Source organism: Protopterus annectens, chromosome 2.part0, assembly GCF_019279795.1.
Source record: "Protopterus annectens isolate FY-2018-M chromosome 2.part0, PAN1.0, whole genome shotgun sequence".
NCBI classification, from domain to species: domain Eukaryota; kingdom Metazoa; phylum Chordata; order Ceratodontiformes; family Protopteridae; genus Protopterus; species Protopterus annectens.
Window position 1 is genome coordinate 1,230,766,352 of NC_056728.1, and position 25,879 is coordinate 1,230,792,230.

The 25,879-nt window shown below is 35.2% G+C and overlaps 1 protein-coding gene across 1 annotated transcript in view; it reads left to right on the plus strand.

Annotated features, from left to right (window-relative positions):
- The window catches only part of GABRB1 (gamma-aminobutyric acid type A receptor subunit beta1), a 2,653,090-nt gene that overhangs the window by 1,620,124 nt on the left and 1,007,087 nt on the right, over positions 1-25,879 (plus strand). The gene's annotated exons all lie outside the window — the stretch shown is intronic.

The window sequence follows — 25,879 nt, forward strand, 5'->3', positions numbered from 1 at the left end:
CAGGTATAGAATAGTGAATATTGCATTGTACAAAGCGTAGAATAGTTAACATCAGGTGTAGAATAGTGAATATTACATTGAACAAAGGGCAGAATAGTTAACATCAGATATAGAATAGTGACTATTACATTGTACAAAGGTAGAATATTTAACATCAGATATAGAATAGTGAATGTGACATTGTACAAAGAGTAGAATAGTTAACATCAGATATAGAATATTGAATACTACATTGTACAAAGGGTAGGATAGTCTTATTGGTATTTTGAAGTTAGCATAAGGGTCTAGCTTTCTTCACAAATATATGATATTGATCCAGCATTGCTGTGGTTTGCTGAAATGATTGACTATTTTGAAAATATATGCCTCTCTTAACATTTGCTATGCCCCTTTAGTTTTCTTTTAAATTAATTTATGTTTGGCTGTTTTTTTTTTTATTCTGAAATGACTTAAATAGTTTAGTAAATTCTATTTGCAGTATTTTTAGAATTTAAAACAAGCTGTTGTGCACATTTTAGAAAATTAACATTTAGCCCTGGATGATCTGGTCATACTACTATCAAGAATTCCAACTAGCATTGCAGCACATTAATTAGCAGCAGTAAAGGTACTGATATCAGAGATATGAGATTTAGAAGCAACCCTAAAAGTCCTAATGCTTAAACCACCCAACTGTCCCATCTGTAAGTTCCATATTTTCCAGTTTTTACAGAAGTTTCAAAAGTTTGAAGGTCACAAGTGTCCTTTGTAAATCTTTATTTATCTATTTATTTATTTGACTTTTGTTTACTGGGAAAGTTTGACTGGGTCAAAAGTACCCAGTTTAAGTGGATGCCCTGGAAGAAAAGCTCCAGACTTAATACATTGCAATTATTGTTACAATCATACATAAAAGTAAATAAGCATTTCTATTATTCAAATAATACAAAGGGTAGAATAGTTAACATCACATATAGAATAGTGACTATTACATTGTACAAAGGGTAGAATAGTAAACATCGGATATAGAACAGTGAATATTGCATTCTACAAAGGCTAGAATAGTTAACATCACATATTGAATAGTGAATATTGCATTGTACAAAACGTAGAATAGTTAACATCAGATATAGAATAGTGAATATTGCATTGTACAAAGGGTAGAATAGTTAACATCAGATGTAGAATAGAGAATATTACATTGTACAAAGGGTAGAACAGTTAACATCAGATATAGAATAGTGACTATTACATTGTACAAAGGGGAGAATAGTTAACATCAGATATAGAATAGTGAATATTGCATTGTACAAAGGGTAGAATAGTTAACATCAGATATAGAATAGTGAATATTACATTGTACAAAGGGTAGAATAATTAACATCAGATATAGAATAGTGACTTTTACATTGTACAAAGGGTAGAATATTTAACATCAGATTTAGAATACTGAATGTTACATTGTACAAAGAGTAGAATAGTTAACATCAGATATAGAATAGTGAATATTACATTGTACAAAGGGTAGAATAATTAACATCAGATATAGAATAGTGACTATTACATTGTACAAAGGGTAGAATATTTAACATCAGATATAGAGTACTGAATATTACATTGTACAAAGGGTAGAACAGTTAACATCAGATATAGCATAGTGACTATTAAATTGTACAAAGTGGAGAATAGTTAACATCAGATATAGAATAGTGACTATTACATTGTATAAAGGGCAGAATAGTTAACATTGAATATAGAATAGTGACTATTACATTGTACAAAGGTAGAATATTTAACATCAGATATAGAATAGTGAATGTGACATTGTACAAAGAGTAGCATAGTAAACATCAGTTATAGAATAGTGAATACTACATTGTACAAAGGGTAGGATAGTCTTATTGGTATTTTGAAGTTAGCATAAGGGTCTAGCTTTCTTCACAAATATATGATATTGATCCAGCATTGCTGTAGTTTGCTGAAATGATTAACTATTTTTGAAAATATATGCCTCTCTTAACATTTGCTATGCCCCTTTAGTTTTCTTTGAATTTAATTTATGTTTGACCGTTTTTTTTTTTTTATTCTGAAATCAATTAAATAGTTCAGTAAATTATTTGCAGTATTTTTAGAATTTAAAACAAGCTGTTGTGCACATTTTAGAAAATTAACATTTAGCCCTGGATGATCTTTGGTCATACTACTATCAAGAATTGCAACTAGCATTGCAGTACATTAATCAGCAGCAGTAATGGTACTGATATCAGTGATTTGAGATTCAGAAGCAGCCCTAAAAGTCCTAATGCTTAAACCACCAAACTGTCCCATCTGTAAGTTCCATATTTTCCAGTTTTTACAGAAGTTTCAAAAGTTTGAAGGTCACAAGTGTCCTTTGTAAACCTTTATTTATGTATTTATTTATTTGACTTTTGTTTACTGGGAAAGTTTGACTGGGTCAAAAGTACCCATTTTAAGGGGATGCCCTGGAAGAAAAGCCCCAGACTTAATACATTGCAATTATTGTTGCAATCATACATATAAGTAAATAAACATTTCTATTTTTCAAATAATACAAAGGGTAGAATAGTTAACATCACATATAGAATAGTGACTATTAAATTGTACAAAGGGTAGAATAGTAAACATCAGATATAGAATAGTGAATATTACATTGTACAAAGGGGAGAATAGTTAACATCAGATATAGAATAGTGAGTATTGCATTGTACAAAGGGTAGAATTGTTAACATCAGATACAGAATAGTGACTATTACATTGTACAAAGGTAGAATATTTAACATCAGATATAGAATAGTGAATATTACATTGTACAAAGTGTAGAATAGTTAACATCAGATATAGACTAGAGAATATTGTATTGTACAAAGGGTAAAATAGTTAACATCAGATATAGAATAGTGAATATTACATTGTACAAAGGGTAAAATAATTGACATCAGATATAGAATAGTGACTATTACATTGTACAAAGGGTAGACTATTTAACATCAGATATAGAATACTGAATGTTACATTGTACAAAGAGTAGAATAGTTAACATGAGATATAGAATAGTGACTATTAAATTGTACAAAGGGTAGAATATTTAACATCAGATATAGAATAGAGAAGATTATATTGTACAAATGGTAGAATAGTTAACATCAGATATAGAATAGTGATTATTACATTGCACAAATGGTAGCATAGTTAATATCAGATATAGAATAGTGACTACTACATTGTACAAAGGGTAGAATAATTAACACCAGATATATAATAGTGACTATTGCATTGTACAAAGGGCAGAATAGTTAACATCAGATATAGAATAGTGAATATTACATTGTACAAAGGGTAGAATAGTTAACATCAGATATAGAATAGTGACTATTACATTGTACAAAGTTAGAATATTTAACATCAGATACAGAATAGTGAATGTGACATTGTACGAAGATTGGAATAGTTAACATCAGATATAGAATAGTGACTATTACATTGTACAAAGGGTAGAATATTTAACATCAGATATAGAATACTGAATGTTACATTGTACAAAGAGTAGAATAGTTAACATCAGATATAGAATAGTGACTGTTACATTGTACAAAGGGTAGAATATTTAACATCAGATATATTAGAGAATATTACATTGTACAAATGGCAGAATAGTTAACATCAGATATAGAATAGTAATTATGACATTGTACAAAGGGTAGAACAGTTAATATCAGATGTAGAATAGTGACTATTACATTGTACAAAGGTAGAATATTTAAAATCAGATATAGAATACTGAATGTTACATTGTACAAAGAGTAGAATAGTTAACATCAGATATCGAAAAGTGAATATTGCATTGTACAAAGGATAGAAGAGTTAACATCAGATATCGAATAGTGAATATTGCATTGTACAAAGGGTAGAATAGTTAACATCAGATATAGAATAGTGAATACTACATTGTACAAAGTGTAGAATAGTTAACATCAGATATAGACTAGTGAATATTGTATTGTACAAAGGGTAAAATAGTTAACATCGGATATAGAATAGTGAATATTACATTGTACAAAGGGTAGAATAATTAACATCTGATATAGAATAGTGACTATTATATTGTATAAAGGGTAGAATATTTAACATCAGATATAGAATACTGAATGTTACATTGTACAAAGAGTAGAATAGTTAACATGAGATATAGAATTGTGACTACTACATTGTACAAAGGGTAGCATATTTAACATCAGATACAGAACAGAGAATATTACATTGTACAAATGGTAGAATAGTTAACATCAGATATAGAATAGTGATTATTACATTGTACAAAGGGTAGAATAGTTAATATCAGATATAGAATAGTGACTACTACATTGTACAAAGGGAAGAATAATTAACACCAAATATATAATAATGACTATTGCATTGTACAAAGGGCAGAATAGTTAACATCAGATATAGAATAGTGAATATTACATTGTACAAAGGGTAGAATAGTTAACCTCAGATATAGAATAGTGACTATTACATTATACAAAGGTAGAATATTTCACATCAGATATAGAATAGTGAATGTGACATTGTACAAAGAGTAGAATAGTTAATTTCAGATATAGAATAGTGAATATTGCATTGTACAAAGGGTAGAATAATTAACATCAGATAGAGAATAGTGACTATTATATTTTACAAAGGGTAGAATATTTAATATCAGATATAGAATACTGAATGTTACATTCTACAAAGAGTAGAGTAGTTAACATCAGATATAGAATGAATATTTAACATCAGATATAGAATAGAGAATATTGCATTGTACAAATGGTAGAATATTTAACATTAGATATAGAATAGTGATTATTACATTGTACAAAGGGTAGAACAGTTAATACCAGATGTAGAATAGTGACTACTACATTGTACAAAGGTAGAATATTTAACATCAGATATAGAATAGTGAATATTGCATTGTACAAAGGATACAATAGTTAACATCAGATATCGAATAGTGAATATTGCATTGTACAAAAGGTAGAATAGTAAACATCAGATATACAATAGTGATTATTGCATTGTACAAACGGTAGAATAGTTAACATCAGATGTAGAATAGTGAATATTTCATTGTGCAAAGGGTAGAACAGTTAACATCAGATATAGAATAGTGACTATTACATTTTACAAAGGGGAGAATAGTTAACATCAGATATAGAATAGTGACTATTACATTGTACAAAGGTAGAATATTTAACATCAGATATAGAATAGTGAATGTGACATTGTACAAATGGTAGAATAGTTATCATCAGATATAGAATAGTGAATATGACATTGTACAAAGGGTAGAATAATTAACATCAGATATAGAATAGTGACTATTACATTGTACAAAGGGGAGAATAGTTAACATCAGATATAGGATAGTGACTATTACATGGTACAAAGGGCAGAATAGTTAACATCAGATATAAAATAGTGACTATTACATTGCAGAAAAGTAGAATAGTTAACATCAGATATAGAATATTGAATACTACATTGTACAAAGGGTAGGATAGTGTTTTGGTATTTTGAAGATAGCATAAGGGTCTAGCTTTCTTCACATATATATGATAATGATCCAGCATTGCTGTGGTTTGCTGAAATGATTAAATATTTTGAAACTATATGCCTCTCTTAACATTTGCTATGCCCCTTTAGTTTTCTTTGAATTTAATTTATGTTTGACCATTTTTTTTAATTCTGAAATCACTTAAATAGTTTAGTAAATTCTATTTGCAGTATTTTTAGAATTTAAAACAACCTGTTATGCACATTTTAGAAAATTAACATTTAGCCTTGGATGATCTCTGGTCATACTACTATCAAGAATTCCAACTAGCATTGCAATACATTAATCAGCAGCAGTAAAGGTACTGATATCAGAGATATGAGATTCAAAAGCAACCCTAAAAGTCCTAATCCTTAAACCACCTAACTGTCCCATCTGTAAGTTCCATATTTTCCAGTTTTTAAAGAAGTTTCAAAAGTTTGAAGGTGACAAGTGTCCTTTGTAATTCTTTATTTATGTATTTATTTATTTGACTTTTGTTTACTGGGAAAGTTTGACTGGGTCAAAAGTACCCATTTTAAGTGGATGCCCTGGAAGAAAAGCTCCAGACTTAATACATTGCAATTATTGTTACAATCATACATATAAGTAAATAAACATTTCTATTATTCAAATAATACAAAGGGTAGAATAGTTAACATCACATATAGAATAGTGACTATTACATTGTACAAAGGGTAGAATAGTTAACATCAGATATAGAATAGTGAATATTGCATTGTACAAAGGATAGAATAGTTAACATCAGATATCGAATAGTGAATATTGCATTGTACAAAAGGTAGAATAGTTAACATCAGATATAGAATAGTGAATATTGCATTGTACAAAGGGTAGAATAGTTAACATCAGATGTAGGATAGTGAATATTACATTGTACAAAGGGTAGAACAGTTAACATCAGATATAGAATAGTGACTATTACATTGTACAAAGGGGAGAATAGTTAACATCAGATATAGAATAGTGACTATTACATTGTACAAAGGGTAGAATAGTTAACATTATATATAGAATAGTGAATACTACATTGTACAAAGGGTAGAATAGTTACCATCAGATATAGAATAGTGAATATTACATTGTACAAAGGGTAGAATAGTTAATATTTAACATCAGATATAGAATAGTGAATGTTGCATTGTACAAATAGTAGAATGGCTAACATTAGATATAGAATAGTGAGTACTACATTGTACAAAGGGCAGAATAGTTAACATCAGATACAGAATAGTGAATATTGCATTGTACAAAGGGTAGAATATTTAACATCAGATATAGAATAGTGAATATTGCATTGTACAAAAGGTAGAATAGTTAACATCAGATATAGAATACTGAATATTACATTGTACAAAGGGTAGAATAATTAACATCAGATATAGAATAGTGACTATTACATTGTGCAGAGGGTAGAATATTTAACATCAAATATAGAATACTGAATGTTACATTGTACAAAGAGTAGAATAATTAACATCAGATATAGAATAGTGAATATTACATTGTACAAAGGGTAGAATAATTAACATCAGATATAGAATAGTGGCAATTAAATTGTACAAAGTGGAGAATAGTTAACATCAGATATAAAATAGTGACTATTACACTGTACAAAGGCAGAATAGTTAACATCAGATATAGAATAGTGGCTATTACATTGTACAAAGGTAGAATATTTAACATCAGATATAGAATAGTGAATGTGACATTGTACAAAGAGTAGACTAGTTAACATCAGATTATAGAATAGTGAATACTACATTGTACAAAGGGTAGGATAGTGTTATTGGTATTTTGAAGTTAGCATAAGGGTCTAGCTTTCTTCACAAATATATGATATTGACCCAGCATTGCTGTGGTTTGCTGAAATGATTAACTATTTTTGAAAATATATGCAGTAAAGGTACTGATATCAGAGATATGAGATTCAGAAGCAACCCTAAAAGTCCTAATGCTTAAACCACCTAACTGTCCCATCTGTAAGTTCCATATTTTCCAGTTTTTACAGAAGTTTCAAAAGTTTGAAGGTCACAAGTGTCCTTTGTAAATCTTTATTTATGTATTTATTTATTTGACCTTTGTTTACTGGGAAAGTTTGACTGGGTCAAAAGTACCCATTTTAAGTGGATGCCCTGGAAGAAAAGCCCCAGGCTTAATACATTGCAATTATTGTTGCACTCATACATATAAGTAAATAAACATTTCTATTATTCAAATAATACAAAGGGTAGAATAGTTAACATCAAATATAGAATAGTGACTATTAAATTGTACAAAGGGTAGAATAGTTAACATCAGATATAGAATAGTGAATATTAAATTGTACAAAGGGTAGAATAGTTAACATCAAATATAGAATAGTGAATATTACATTGTACAAATTGTAGAATAGTAAACATCAGATATAGAATAGTGACTATTACATTGTACAAAAGGGAGAATAGTTAACATCAGATATAGAATAGTGAATATTGCATTGTACAAAGGGTAGAATAGTTAACATCAGATATAGAATGGTGACTATTACATTGTACAAATAGTAGAATAGTTAACATCAGATATAGAAAAGTGATTATTAAATTGTACAAAGGGTAGAACAGTTAATATCAGATATAGAATAGTGGCTACTACATTGTACAAAGGTAGAATATTTAACATCGGATATAGAATACTGTATGTTACATTGTACAAAGAGTAGAATAGTTAACATCAGATATAGAATAGTGAATATTGCATTGTAGAAAAGGTAGAATAGTAAACATCAGATATAGAATAGTGAATATTGCATTGTACAAAGGGTAGAATAGTTAACATCAGATGTAGAGTAGTGAATATTTCATTGTGCAATGGGTAGAACAGTTAACATCAGATATAGAATAGTGACTATTACATTTTACAAAGGGGAGAATAGTTAACAAAAGGTATAGAATAGTGACTATTACATTGTACCAAGGTAGAATATTTAACATCAGATATAGAATAGTGAATGTGACATTGTACAAGGGTAGAATAGTTAACATCAGATATAGAATAGTGAATATTACATTGTACAAAGGGTAGAATAATTAACATCAGATATAGAATAGTGACTATTACATTGTACAAAGGGTAGAATATTTAACATTAGATATAGAATACTGAATGTTACATTGTACAAAGAGTAGAATAGTTAACATCAGATATAGAATAGTGAATATTACATTGTACAAAGGGTAGAATAATTAACATCAGATATAGAATAATGACTATTACATTGTACAAAGGGTAGAATATTTAACATCAGTTATAGATTACTGAATATTACATTGTACAAAGGGTAGAACAGTTAACATCAGATATAGAATAGTGACTATTACATTGTACTAAGGGGAGAATAGTTAACATCAGATATAGAATAGTGACTATTACATTGTACAAAGGGCAGAATAGTTAACATCAGATATAAAATAGTGACTATTACATTGTACAAAGGTAGAATATTTAACATCAAATATACAATAGTGAATGTGACATTGTACAAAGAGTAGAATAGTTAACATCAGATATAGAATAGTGAATACTACATTGTACAAAGGGTAGGATAGTGTTAGTGGTATTTTGAAGTTAGCATAAGGGTCTAGCTTTCTTCACAAATATATGATATTGATCCAGCATTGCTGTGGTTTGCTGAAATGATTAACTATTTTGAAAATATATGCCTCTCTTAACATTTGCTATGCCCCTTTAGTTTTCTTTGAATTTAATTTATGTTTGGCCGTTTTTTTTTTATTCTGAAATCACTTAAATAGTTTAGTAAATTCTATTTGCAGTAGTTTTAGAATTTAATACAAGCTGTTGTGCACATTTTAGAAAATTAACATTTAGCCCTGGATGATCTTTGGTTATACTACTATCAAGAATTGCAACTAGCATTGCAATACATTAATCAGCAGCAGTAAAGGTACTGATATCAGAGAAATGAGATTCAAAAGCTACACTAAAAGTCCTAATCCTTAAACCACCCAACTGTCCCATCTGTAAGTTCCATATTTTCCAGTTTTTACAGAAGTTTCAAAAGTTTGAAGATCACAAGTGTCCATTGTAAATCTTTATTTATGTATTTATTTATTTGACTTTTGTTTACTGGGAAAGTTTGACTGGGTCAAAAGTACCCATTTTAAGTGGATGCCCTGGAAGAAAAGCTCCAGACTTAATACATTGCAGTTATTGTTACAATCATACATATAAGTAAATAAACATTTCTATTATTCAAATAATACAAAGGGTAGAATATTTAACATCACATATAGAATAGTGACTATTACATTGTACAAAGGGTAGAATAGTTAATATCAGATATAGTATAGTGAATATTGCATTGTACAAAGGATAGAATAGTTAACATCAGATATCGAATAGTGAATATTGCATTGTACAAAAGGTAGAATAGTTAACATCAGATATAGAATAGTGAATATTGCATTGTACAAAGGGTAGAACAGTTAACATCAGATATAGAATAGTGACTATTACATTGTACAAAGGGGAGAATAGTTAACATCAGATATAGAATAGTGACTATTACATTGTACAAAGGGTAGAATAGTTAACATCATATATAGAATAGTGAATACTACATTGTACAAAGGGTAGAATAGTTACCATCAGATATAGAATAGTGAATGTTGCATTGTACAAAGAGTAAAATAGCTAACATTAGATATAGAATAGTGAATACTACATTGTACAAAGGGTAGAATAGCTAACATCAGATACAGAATAGTGAATATTGCATTGTACAAAGGGTAGAATATTTAACATCAGATATAGAATAGTGACTATTACATTGTACAAATGGTAGAATAGTTAACATCAGATATAGAATAGTGAATATTACATTGTACAAATGGTAGAATTGTTAACATCAGATACAGAATAGTGAATATTGCATTGTACAAAGGGTAGAATAGTTAACATCAGATTTAGAATACTGAATATTACATTCATTCCTAGACGGGATTAAATAAAAAGGTATCTTGCTGAGCAGGTTAATTTTCTTATTGCATAATATATACTACATTTGCAGTGCATACAAAATAGTAATACTGGAGAAATATTGTTGTCAAAGGTCAGTCGGTATATTAAAGAGGAGGCAGAGAAATGTAAATATGAGAAGAGGCAGTTCTTGAAAGAAAGAAAATGGATGAGAGAAGTGAGAGAACATGAGGGAATATGATCATTCAGGTGACACCCAGAGCAGAGTGGAGAGAGGAGTTTAAGTGAAATCAGCTGTAGGGAGGAGAGTGAAAGATGCTAGGATACCTGAGAATGAAGGAAAAGTATTAAGAGGAAGAAAGCAGGGTAAATGGACAATAAGGTCAAAGTATAATTTGTGAATAAAGAGAGACGAGGATCAGGGATGCTAGGAGCAAACAAGGTGTGTGGAAAGTTACGTCAGTCTGGACTGGAACAGAAACATATCCGGGATTTGGTTAGACATTCTTTTAAGGAACATTTGAAGGAAAACAGGTTGGATGTCATTCTAATGTTAAGGGGAAGGGAGTTTCAGCTTTTAGTTACTGAATAAGAATGTACAGTTTGACCAGGTAATTTGGATGGATTGGAAACAGCTAATAGTTGTTTATCTTCAGTCCTCAGAGTTCTATTAGGGACATATAAATGTACTTTATGACTTAGGATAGGCAAGCTACAGGTTTATGCATGATGTTGCCTATGGTTATGAAATGCATATAATAGAGATAGTTAGGAAGTTCAAGTCATTGCAGTGAATGTAGAGGTTTACAATAGTGTGTGCTGGTATTGTGTTAATAGTATACTTGGCAACTCTGTTGTAGCAACTTTCTAGTTTAGAAATTATGGAGGATTGCAAGTTAGTCAGAACTGCAGCCCCGTATAGAAGAGAAGGCAAGAGGGGGGAATTGAGCAAGTCTAATTCTGGCTAATGTGTAAGGAAGTGTTTGTTCTTATCCAGCATGCCTAGTTTTTGGTGGGTTTTCTTAATGTTAAGTTAGATCTCAATATCCATCATAAGTTGATTGTCTATTATGACTCCTAGTAATTTAGAATGAGCAACTATTTTGATTTCTCTATGATCAGTTGAGAGGATCTTAAAGTGATTTGTATCTGATGAGTCAGGAATGAGTCAGGAGAACAATTTCTTGGCTTAAAGAGAAGGAGCTTGTTTTTTTTGGGGGGGGGTCAGAAAGAGTTGAGAGTTAGCAACCCAGGTTTCAGTTGAAGTGAATGTTTGTTGGTTAATGTATTGCAAGTGTGGAACTATGGGAGAAGAGCAGATGATGAGTCATCTGCATACTGTATGAGCGTTCCTAGGGAGAAGGAGGTGTGCAGGTTATTGGGAAAATGTTCAAAAGTAAAGGACCAGGGATGGATCCTTGTGGGACACCTGTGGAGAAAAGGAGAGGTGTAACCTTACCATTTTACTGCTCATTTTGTATTAGTAAGGGAGCTGTGGAACCATTGTATAGAGGGAGATGATAGTCACAGAGAGTCTGGTGATAAATATGGAGTGACAGACTGTGTGGAAGGCTTTTGATAAGTCAAGAAATAATGCAGATGCAATATTACCCGTGTCTCAAACCTTATTTACTGTATCCATGAATGATATAAGGACTGTGGAAGTACTGTGACCTGGACAGAAGCCATGCTGGGTATGGCTAAATAGGTTGCAATAAAAATTGTACAAGTTGTTGCTGGATACATTTTTTCTAATATTTTAGAGATGAGGGATAAGATGGCTATAGGTCAAAGTTAGTTAATTCAATAGAGGTTCCCCTTAGTGGACAGGAGTAATGTAAGACATTTTCCAGACATGTAAAACATTAGAACTGAGATAGAGCTGTTAACGAGAATACTGATGGGGTATGCATTGGAGTCTGCAGCTAAATTAAGATACTGTGAGGGGAGGTTATCTGCATAGCTTGAACAAAGTTTAAGCTTGTGCAATTTTTTTATAAGACTTGTACAGACAGGTTGAAGAAATATTAGGATGAGATATGAGAGGAATAACTGGAGTTGGTTGTAGTTATCTGTGTACTGGCCATTGGATGATGAGGAGGCAGGATTGATGGTAACTACAGAAGAAGACAAAATAGTATTGGGAGAGTTTGAGATTAATTTAGCTATAACTGATACGAATTAAGTGTTAAGACGTCAGGGCAAGGGTAAGGGTCTTTTTTGGGCCCAGGGTTAAGTATGGATGATAAGAAAGATCAGGTCTAACTTTTTTGAGTTAGATCTAGGCTCCTGTTGGATATGGATATGATGTAAATTTTTTCTCTTTGTTGACTTGTTTTTTTTTTTTTTTTACCTGAGTATAGATTTGTCTGAATAATTGTAGATTTACATATTTTTTTTGCCAGTAGCTCCAAGCTTTGTCTCTTCCTGTCATAAGGATTTCACATGATTTGGTTAGCAAAATTATTTCTAATTATTTTTGTGTATAGAAGGGCATAGGTGTTAAGTGTTAGAAAAGTAATATTGTTGCACTCCCTCATTTACAGAAAGATGTTTCAGGCTTGTCCAATTGATATGTTTTAGTGCTTCATTAAACTTTTCCTGAGAAAAGTGTGTTAGGTTGTGAGTGCATTTCAGAGTGTGTTTCTTAGTTAGATGAGTCTTAGGTATGAGGCCATAGGTTGGTAGGTGATCACCTAGGATATGTTCCAGCACTGGTAAAACTGGTAGAGTTGGATGCCAAAATCCAGTCAAGTTCGGATTGTCGCATGCAGTTTTTGCTGAATCTAATAGGAGAGTTGATAGTTCGAGTGAAACCAAAGAGGTTTATCCTATTAGTTGCAGTTTCAGATGAGAGTGTTTGACAGTCAATATTGACATCACCTAATATAATTGTCTCTTGTTTTATTGTTTGTGAGTCCCAGGCTAGTATGTCTTCAAGGATGGGTATATTCGGTCCTGGAGAGAATATATAAAACTATAAGGCAGATACTTTTGGTGCATCTAAGAATCTCTGCATTTGCAGATATCGGGATGCTGTTAGTAAAAGGAGTGATATCCAAGGTGCTGGGGAAGTGTAGGCCTACACCTCCCCCTTTCTTGTAGGTTCTATCAAGCCTTATTCTACTACAGTTTGGGGGTACAATTTATGTACTTTTTACGTGTGAATTTAGCCAGGTTTCTGTTAAATGTTAATGCTAGGATATCAGGATTGTAATGGTTAATCCACACATGAAAGGGTCAAATGTCCCCCCTCTGTGCTGTTACATATTAAATCAAATAAACTGCAGATGCTATAAGCATGTTATAGTCCCTCTGGAATCTGTACTCGTTATGAGAAATAATTCTACAGTTGTCTAAATTTTAGCATTCTGAGCCTAAACTAATTTTCCAAAAACATAGCCAAGTGTTGCACTGTGGAAATAGTTGATAAACATGTACAATCTTTGTAGTTACACTTTTAGAAGCAGTATTATCTGGGAGAGTATGAATAAATCCATGTAATGAAGTACAGATTAAATAGATACTGGTAAGTGCAGATGACTAGGATGGGAGGTACAGATTAAATATATTCTGGTAAGTGTACAACTATGGTGGGAGGTACAGATTAAATATATACTGGCAAGTGTATGATTATGATGGGAGGTACAGATTAAATATATACTGGTAAGTATACGACTATGATGGGATCAACTAACTTGAGAAAGAAGGTTGAGAGTAATGTTAGACATAGTGATACAGTATCTAACACCATACTTTTTATGACTGGACTTCATCATATAGAAACATAGCATTCAGGTGAACCCTTTTTTTATTTTTTTTTATATTTTTGCTTGTTTGTTTACTTCTTTACTGTGGATTTTTCAAAGGAAAAAAAATAGGAAAACCATTCATTCAAACCACCTTGATGAACAACTCAACAATTTTGTTTTTGGAGGAGGGCAAGCCCTGCTGCACCCCCACCAGACATATTTATCAACTCCAAGGTCACACAACATTGGACAGAAAAGCAAACTCCACTGTCAGCTAAAGTAATTTCTCCAAACACATTTGACATTTTTGTGTTTGCCAAAATTACATTCGATAAGGCAATGTGATCCTAAATAAACATGCGCTGCAGATTGACAGAATGATTCTTCCCCCTATATGAATGCAAAATTTCACATCTTTAACAGAAAATTTTAAAGGAACAGCTAACTTATCCTATAAAAAGTACCTTTGTATCACCTCTCCATTATTTTGTGAGATTCTCAAAACTGAAATTATCCACTCTGTATCCCTTGCTCTGCACTCATGTCTTGAAGATACAAGTTCCTTCCCATTTGCTGCACTGTTACATTGCCCATGTTCTGTCTGCAATAATGCACTCTGCTTTCCTCCATCACTGCAGCTCCTTGTTCATACAGGGCTTTGCTTTCATCACAGCTGGTTGTCACATACTTCAACATAGAGACCCATGACTCACTTTTGTCACACTGTTGGTTCTTTTCCTTGCAATGCTATATTATTTTGCTCCATGAAGCTGCCAAGCTCTCTGCTGGTTCATCATTTTCCAACAAACAGATTAAATCAGTGTAATTTAATCCACCCTCTGTATCTTGAGTTACTGACATTATGTGGCTTGTATTTCACTACCACATTCCCTTTTCTTCTCAGGGTTGCCCACTCTTGCATCCTGCTACCTTCTGCATACCTCATCTTAGTCTCCTGCAGTGATCCTGTAGCTTGCTCCCTGGAAAAGGATCAAAAACAGTGGGGGAATTTCCCAGTGGGCAAATTTCCACTAGCTGGTATGAATACCAAAGTGGCTGTCTTCTTTAAAGAAGCTTTTGGTAAAAAAAAAAACAGATGAATAAATAAAATCAGTTATAGTAACCATCAATTAAATTATTTACAAAATAATTATTTCAGAAAATAGTGTCATTATTTGTAAGGAGTTGGAAAAATAAAGCCATTCATTCATTCATGCACCATTTGCTCACTTCAGGTAATTCAGAATCAGAAGGCAGTAGAAACTTTGGAACTCAGTGTATCAAGACAGGAAACAAATACTAGATAAGACACCAGTCTACTGTTGAATGCATGTATATATATATATATATATATATATATATATATATATATATATATATATATATATATATATACAGAGAGAGAGAGAGATGCGCGCACACACACACACACACACACACACACACAACCAGCATGCATGCTTAATGGATATTTGGAGGATCAGTAATACATCTACACCATGTCATTAGGATGATGGAGGAAACTGCAGCATCCAGCAAAACCAGTGAAAACACAGGACGGCTATACAAATACCACCTGGAGTGCATCTTAGCCAAGAACTGAACCACATAACCAAGTGCTGTGGTGCAGTAATGCCAGCCACTGTGCCACTCTGTTGCTAAAAATGAAGTGATGATAAATTAACGTATTTTTTTTTTTGCTGACTTTGTTATCATACTGCCATCAGTAAAAATGTCACCTTGTCATGGGCTGCTGAAAAAAACATGCATAAGGGACAGATCATTGTGCAAAAATGTGAAAGGTGAATCCATGTGTGTCCTGTCCTCTCTATCTCGATATATGCATTTAGGTCCCCTGTTGTCAACACCAGCTCATGTTCAGCTTTATCTAGTAGATTCCTCATTTGCTGCCTGAATGCACTCTTTACTTCACTGTTTCAAGCCTGCTGTGGGGACATGCTGACATTATGAATACTGCCCGATCCTTACACTGGAGTATGAGTGCCATGAGTCTGTCAATTATTCTGATGACATCTCTCACTGTCATCTGAAGCCTCTCCCTCACCACAGTTCCCATACCATTTCTAGTCTGCCATCTTCCTGAGTAGTTGACTCTTAATCCTAAGCCAAATCCTTTTGCTGCACTGCACTTCCATCTTGTCTCCTGGATGAAGATGACCAACCTCCTCCTTTCCATCATATCATACACTTCCAACTTGCATCCTGTAGTAATCATTGTTTCATGTTTAGCACATTGATTGATTCTGCATATAGCTTATGCTTAACAGAGATAGGTTCATAGGTTCATAGGTAGGTACTAGGCTATTGGCCCTAGGGCCTATATAAGCCTAGCAAAAGGTACCCTGGCTTTCGCCACCCAAGAAAATTATTTTCCTGTGCCACTGTCGAGCAGACCCACAGAAGTGATCCCTTGGGTGAATTTCCTATCTCCCATCCAATCATCAAGATTTTTCTTGAACAGTGCTAATGAGGAGCTTTGTTTGATATAGATAGGTAGTTTGTTCCAGAGTATGGGAAGTCTCTGGGACAGGAATCTATCCCTCCAGCATGTTCTGTTTATTGTGGTGACGAGGTTTAGGTCCCTAGAGCATGTAGCTCGTAGGGATTGGGATTTCTTTAAGTGGAGCATGTCTAAAAGCTCTGGGTTTGACATAGCTTTGTGTGTTAGACAGAGATTGCCTCTGAGTAGGCAATATGCAATGGAGTAAAGCTGCAGTTTTTTGAGACGGTCTGCATAGGGCATCTCTTTGAGGCCAGTAATCCTCTTTGTGAGGTATTTCTGTGGCCTTTCCAGTTGTTGTAGATGTCTTGCGGGGTACATACCAAAAGGGGCATTGTACTCTATAATGGGTCTAATGAGTGATGAGTAGAGGGGAACAATTATCTCTTTTTTCCTGGATGAGAAACCTTTTGTGATGAGGTGTGCCACATAGAAGGATTTCCTGACTACTGTGGCGATGTGATTATCAAAGGAGAGACTACTGTCCACCTGTGTCCCAAGGTCTCTTATCACACTTTTGGTGTTAAGTAGACTACTACCTATGTGGTAGTTCATGGGTACTGAGTTTTTACCAAAAGGAATGACAATGCACTTTTTGGCATTGAGCTTGAGGCCATGGCTTTGACACCAGGCATCTGTCTCAGCAAGGCCCTTTTGTAGGATGTCCACATCTTTTGGAGTTTTGATTATGCCTCCTATTTTGCAGTCATCTGCGAACTACATTAGCCAAAGACCTTCTGTGTTGGCCTGTACTTCAGAGAAGTAGATACCAAACAGGAGAGGACCCAGGACTGAACCCTGTGGTACTCCACTTGTCACTGATCTGAAGCTGGATTTAGTGTCTACTACTTTCACAGTGTGGGTTCTGTCAGTGAGCCAGTTGGCAACCCATCTTGTGACATAGGGATTTATACCTAGTTTACTGAGTTTATCTATAATTCCAGAGTGGGGGATGGTGTCAAAAGCCTTGGTGAGATCTAGATAGGCTGTGTGAACCACCTTACCCTCATCTACGGCTTTGGTGACTGCTTCAAAGAAGTCTATCAGGTTTAGAAGACATGATCTGCCTTTTACAAACCTGAACTGGGTGGGGTCCTAAGTTTGGAGATTACCAATGTCATTGTTTATAAGTTCCATGATGATACGCTCCATAGCTTTGCAGACCAGGCTCGTTAGGCTAATTGGGCGGTAGTTTCCGGGGTCTGTGGTGGCTCCCCCTTTGTGGAGTGGGATAACTGTCACTGTGCGCCATTCAGTGGGCACATAGCCTGAGGTGAGGCTATGATTGAACATGGTACTTAGGTGGGGTGCCATTTCGTTCTGTAGTTCATGTAGAACACAGCCTGGGATGTCGTCAGGTCCCATGGATGCTGTGTTCTTGGCATCCCAAGCACAGGCAGACCAGTAGCTTATTGACCCAGGGCTGCTGACTGGTAGGGCACAATATGCTCACATATACCCCTCCCATCACTGGCTTAGGTCAGGTCCTCAACCCATTACCCATGCCCCATTTTTTTTTGGGGGGGGGATTAATCAAGATGACCAAATCACCTAGAGTCAATTTCTACGCCATCAAGTCCCTATCACTGACATGGTACACAGTCTGTGATCTATGTTTTCCTATCTAGGGGATGCTAAGCATCACAACTAATGCCTAAAGTATTTGATCTATGCAACTCTCCCCCTGATTGGTACTATCTAGAGTATGTACTGTTGCCCACAGCTCTATTTTTAGATGAGTCTGAGGTGAAAAACGCTCAACATGTGTTTGGGAGATGGAAGGAACCCCACAGAAACCCAGGGAGAGAATGCAAACTCCAAAGGGGCATTGTCCAGATGTCAGGGTCAATCCCTGTCCCTTGTGCATGGGAGGCAAACATGTTAACCATTACTGTGTCTTACTTTGTAAGTTATTGTTTTTCTGAAAACATTTACATGGATTTACAACTTTTTCAGAATAATATAATTACCATCTGGATTTTATTTGCTTAAGTCTTCCCTTATTCTATTTAAAAATGTATGTTCCCTCATTTTCTTCATACCCATGTTCTTTATAGAGACTGTTGCTCATCATTTAAAGGTGTGTGTGTATGAAAGGCTCATTCAGTGTTTTGAATATTTGCATATATTAGCTTGGGATTTAGCTTAAACAGTTTACCTTAACATATTTTTCATCTCAGCAGTGACTGTCTTAGGTTCTGTTTTCCAAAATGTAATATATGTCAAACTTCATGCAATAAGAAACAAAAACAGTGTTCTTACTACTAATAAAGATCACTTAGTTCTGGAGTAAGCAATGAAATGTAACTTGCGTTCTAATTTAGCAGACAAGATCACTACAAGTTGAACAAATGTCTGAGTTTGCATTCCCATAGCTTGTCTGTTGTGACATTCTAGATGGAGATTATAGCCTTGAGCTAAAAAAAACAACACATGATTTGAGCTGAGTTAAACTAAATAAAACATGAAGTTGAAATGAGTTTATGAGGAATAATATGGTCTGTTTCCAGTTACATATTAGGGAACTAATTCATAAACTGCTGCTCCTAGTGTGATATTTTTAAGTAGCATTAAAATACATAAAAGCAAGTGTCATTTTCTTCATGTTTTGGGTCAGATATGATGAACTAAGATCACTAAGCTGTCTATAGCAGATTAAAATGTCAGGAAGAACATTTTTTAAACATGCTTCTATATCTTGGCTACTCAATTTCTCTTCAACTATCAGGAGGCAATGACATGAGCATGGAGTTTTAAAGGTTTGGAGAATTCAAGTTGCAATCAACTCATAATTTTTCTTTTCAGAGTCTACAAAGATTTAAGTTCTGTTAAGCAATTTTGGTGAGACTCATGTGAGTGTTAGTGTATATCTGTTTGCATAAGTGTGTGTGTGTGTGTGTGTGTGTGTGTGTGTGTGTGTGTGTGTGTGTGTGTGTGTGTGTGTGTGTGTGTGTGTGTGTGTCCGTGTTCTGCCCTACACTCAGAAAATACATGGGAATTCACTAACGTACAAAAGGAAGAGGAGGGTATGTTACAATATCTACAAATAAATCATTTGCCCAGCTATATGTTCAGTAGAAATGATAGATCTTTAATATCCTATATGCCACAGTACATAAAAACAAGAGTTTTGTAATATGGTTTATACTTTGAATTGTGAAATAAATTTAGAGATCATTAAACACAAAATTAAAAACAGGCATACTCTTTGTCGTTTCCTTTTTTTTTTTTTTTTTTGAGAGTAAGAAGGACTCTAACCTCTTCTTGTTTTGATACTGTTAACTTTGAGTTTATACATCCTTGAAAAAGAGAAAATTCTGGATACACCCATGATTTGTATTCTGTAGTTCGAGAGGCTTTGCTCTGGTATAGTCAAATAAACTGATCAGCACAAGATTAGAACTAGTCAGACTCTTACTGGCCTGCATATGGACAACAGGACATATAGGGTTTAGTAAACACATGTGCTGCCCAGCCTGTATCCTAAGTATTGACTAACATGTTTTTGGGTCCTTAAATGACAGACAAAAGAAGCATAAACTCTGAACTAATACTGACAAGAAAAATATATAATGACAAAACAATATGATGAATTATTTTATCAAGGAGTAACTTTTCTATAAACAAATAAAGAACATGACATGATATAAATAAGAGATATTTTTGCATAGAAGGAACATCAGCAGAGTTATATTCCATTCTTGTTAATGCTCACTACTAGTTATATTACATTTTTGTCAATGCTCACTACTAGTTATATTGCATCCTTGTTAATGCTCACTACTGCCAGTGATAGTGGCTAATATAAGAAGGCAAAGTCTCTTATGCCTTGTTGTTTGCTGTAACTAGCATAACAGTTTCTGGGGTGTAAAACCTCATTCCGCTGACAACCCTATAGAGGAATAAGGCAGAACACAATTATATCTGAACATACTGGATAATGCAGTGTAGTACGGCAGAAAAACAATGTCATATGCACCTTAACTCCTTGTCCACAAAATTAAATGGCATACTGATGAGGTCAGTTGTATATTACAACATAATGTCATACAGCAAGCTTGATAGCCCCATCCAGTGCCTGATTCCTGCCCTGCATCGGGCATGTTACCTTATGTGACTCCTGTAAGAGGTACAGGCAAAGAAGAAGGGATGTCTTGCTCTACCTTAGGGTACCTATATTGTTGGTCACCTTTTCTCAAGCAAATCTATATAGTTGGCCTACTACTGCCAGGTCAGTTTCTACATATATGGCATTTGCACCAAGCATATATATTATACTGATGGGATGGAATGCTAATTCTATTTAAATGAGATGCATAAACTGATCTTCGTGAGGTAGTGATGCTATGATGTACATAGCATAACCCAGAGATTCAGTGTTCAGGTTAAAACAGTCATCTCTAGGCACAAGTATTCTGCTAAGTTAGACATTGTATAGGAGTAGTGAGGATGATTTTTTCTGGTATGAAGACATTGTATGTCTAACTCAAGCTCCGGATACTGACTGACTATCCTAGATATGAAAATCGCTGTATTTCTGACATTGTACTGCAGTACGGAAGAGGATCTACTTTAGAGTGACTACATTTTTTTTTTCTGAGAGTTAGTAAATCTGCAGCGAACCTAAACGTGAGAAACAAATTACATTCACAAGGAGACATGGTAGGGGGCCCTTCCCTCATCATAAACATTTATTTATATTATTGTATTATTGAGCGGTTACTTTTCATAACAAGAAATGTAACATTTCAGTTAGTAAACATGCAGAAGCTACTTATCAGATGTGAGTTTTTGCACCCACTTTCACTTCCTTGCTAAGAGTAACATACAAACAGCATTAGTCCATCATATCCATGTTAGTATTTTCTTTATATCTCTTATCATAGGAGGCATGTGGGAGGTGGTATGACTCATTTAACAGTGACTTGATGTTTATATTAATTGTGTTTCTTTAACTTCATTTAAAACAGAAAAGGTTGTTTTAAAATGGACATATTTACTTACAGAATAGTAAAACAACTGAAGACAAACCTAAAGGTTGAAAAAGTTTGAAAACTGAAAAAAACATTTTCCAGAGATGGCATCATTTGTCACACTCACCAAGATCACTGGCAGCAGTGTGTCACTTCCCTTGCCTCAAGGCAACCATACTCTTCAAAGCCACATAAAGGCCTGTGACAGCTGCAGTGTACATGGACGCAAAAAAATATTCCATTATAAAATTCATACAGCTTTATACACTGTATGATGGGCATTTTCTGCTTCTCTCAATATGAGCCAAGGCACATCCAAACAAAAATAAAAAACCCTCCTGTTTTCTGTCACCTAGTAGTTCCAAAACCTTCAAATGTAATCCATATGTATACTTGCTTAAAAAAGTAAAAAAGTCTCAGTGGAAGTAAAACTGTTTGCATTTGCTCTCTCTCTCTCTCTCTCTCTCTCTCTCTCTATATATATATATATATATATATATATATATATATATATATATATATATATATACACACACACACACACACACACACACACACACACACACACACACCCTATATAGCCCTAATTCAAAATGCTTTCCAAAAGTACTCTGTTACTGATTAAATTAAGTAAATAAATAAATTAATTAATTAATTAATTAATTAAAGTGCACAGCTCTGCTCAGTATTGATTATACATCACCTAGCTGTTGAATTGTCCAAACTGGATGGTGATGATTATATGATGGATATTTCCCCAAGTCCCAATACTTTGAAACAACATCACTGAAAGCCTTTTCAGTGAAGCTGAAAGAAAGCTTAGCTGTCTTTGTAATATTATTTATTTATTTATTTTTTACAAGGGATCCAGCTCCCCTATGGCCTCATGTAGAAAAATATCCCCACCAACTGCCTCATGTACACAGATAACCCTCTCCTCCTACCACCCAACACTACAACCAGTGAGAGATACACTTACATAGCCAAACTGGAAGCATAGCTCTCTCCAGCCAGGATTGTGCTAGACAGTCAAGAAGAAAAGTTTAAAACCTGCACTACACTTCAAGCACCACATGGCCCTTCAAAACCCACACCATAAACACCCACACATAGCAACACTAAACCCCCAAATGAAGGACCTTAACATTAACCTGCCCAAGCAACAAAGACCTCCAACCTGAAACGCAAACAAATGCCAGTCACAACCAAAGTGACACATAGCTCACAACACCAGTGTGCTATGCAACAACAGCCCCTAAGGCAAGACACTTTAGTCATAGGTGACTCTATAGTCAGGCACAGTGATGTCCCACTCACCAGGCTGAACAAGGAGAAAATTACAGTCAGCTGCCTGTCAGGTGCCAAGATCCGCCACATAATGCATGCACTCAAGTCACTCCACAACAAGTACAAGTATGACTGTATCATTGTCCATGTTGGAGTGAATGACTTGAGACATCCCTCCCTGGACTATATGAAAAGAGACATGGAAGAGCTCTCAGATCATGTGGCCCTGGCAGGTATGACCCTAGCCCTGAGGAGCATCCTGCCTTCTCCCAGAATGATACCACAGTATAAGGACTAAATAATTGACTTCAACAATTGGCTAAGCTTCTGGTGTCATTCAAAGGGGATCCAGTATCTGCCTGCTTGGGATGACATGTTCGACAAACCATGATGCTTTGCCAGAGATGGTCTGCACCTGTCGCCTGTGGGATTCAGGTTACTGGCTAAAACTCTTACTACTCCTATAGTGCCTTTTGTAGGCAAAGTTCAAAGGACAAAACCACCACCGTAACAGATACAAGCATGCAAAATCTGAAGGTAATGCTACTCAATGCTAGAAGTCTAAACCTCAAAATGCACTCTCTCGAGGCACTCCTAAAAATGAAGAACATCAATATCTGTGCAGTAACTGAGACCTGGTTCAGTGCTCCAGAGAGCACCCCTACAATACCAGGCTACAACTCTTACCACACTTTTTGTCCACAAAAACCAAGACCGAAACACTAAAGGTGGAGGAATGTTCATATTCACCAAGGATATTTACACCTCCAGGCTAGTTGCCCAACACAATGCATCTGAAATTCTCCAGGTGCAACTAACACTAGGTAAGACTGCAATCCAAATTGTAGCTTGCTAGAGATCCCCCACCATGCCCCAGGATTCTCACTACACCTTTCTAAACATACTGGAAAATATTAAGACACAGCCAAACACCCTAATACTGGGTGATTTAAACTACCCTGCCATTAAATGGGAAAACTACTTGGGTACCAACACCTTTCCCCAACGATTCTTGGAATTCATAAATTCCAATGCCCTGGATCAACTAATCCATTGTCCCACCAAGGGCTCCAATATCCTAGACCTGGCCATTACCACCATGGGAGAGAGATGGTCCACACCAGTGGTCATGCCCTTATTGGTCAGGTCTGACCATAAGCTAATCACCCTTAACATCCACATCCCACCCCCCACCCCCCAGTAAGAAAACCTCCATAAAAAACTTCTCGTGCCATCCCAAATAGAACCAAGACACCCTCCACCAAAAAAAGGAAGCCACTCTGGTGGTCCCCTGCCATAAACAAACTATACAACAGAAGGAAGAAACTGTTCCAGAAAAGTGGAAAATCCCAGGATGCAAAAAACTCCCTTACGAGCCTCAGTAAGAAGCTCAGATCCCTCATAAAATCCTCCAAAGCTAGTTACGAAAATAAAATTGCCAAAGATTCCAAGACAAGGCATTCTATAGTTATGTCAAAAATCTAAATGGCAATGCTCAGATCTGCTCTGAGCTACAACAGAAAGGCATTAAATATACTGATCCCAAGGATATTGCCAATATCTGGCAGATCGATTTAGTGCCAACTTCTCCCCCCTCTCACTCCCTAAAGAGCCCATCTCAATACCAAAAGATTGCCAAATTCTGGTAATCACGGCCACACAGGTAGAAACCGTACTCTCCAAAGCTAAGAAAACAGCATCCATGGGACCAGATGACATCCCAGGCTGTGTAGTACATGAATTACAAAATGAACTGGAACCTCACCTAAGTGTCATGTTTAATCATAGCCTCACTTCAGGCTTTGTGCCCACTGAGTGGCGCACAGCTACAGTTGTCCCACTCCACAATGGGGGATCCACCTTGGATCCCGGGAACTACCATCTCATCAGTCTGATGAGTCTGATCTGCAAGGGCATGGAATGCATTATAAACAAAGACATTGGCAACCCTCAAACACTGGACCCCACCCAGTTTAGGTTCATGAAGCGATGATCTTGTCTCCTAAACCTGATTGACTTCTTTGAATCAGTATCCAGAGCTGTGGACGAGGGTAAGGCGGTACACACAGCCTATCTGGACCTCGCCAAGGCCTTCAACACAATCTCCCACTCTGGAATCATAAACTTACTAAGCTGGGCATAAGTCCCTACTTACCAGGGACTCTGGCTAGCAAAGTTCGCAGATGACTGCAAACTGGGAGCTATTATTGAATCCCCAAATGATGTGGATATTCTACAAAAGGGCCTTACAGAAACAGATGCTTGGTGCCAGAGCCATGGGCTTAAGCTTAATGCCAAGAAATTTATAGTTATCCTCTTTGGGAAAAAAACATGTATCCATGAATTACCACATAGGTGGCAATACACTAAACACTGAAAGTGTGATGAGAAACTTAGGGACACAGGTGGACAGTGGTCTCACCTTCAACAACCACGTTGCCACAACAGTCAGGAAATTCTTCTATGGGGCACACCTCATCACTAAGGGCTTTTCATCCAGAAAAAAGAAGGTCACTGTCCCACTCTACTCATCCCTCATTAGACCCATTATAGAGTACAACGCCCCATTTGGTATGTACTTCACAGGACATCTGCAACAGATGGAAAGGCCGTAGACATACCTCACTAAAAGAATCACAGGCCTAAAGCAGATGCCCTATGCTGACGGTCTAAAAGAAACTCCAGCTATACTCTGTGGCATATCGTCTACTCAGAGGGGATCTCTGCGTAATATACAAGGCCATGTCAAACCCGGAGCCGTTGGACATGC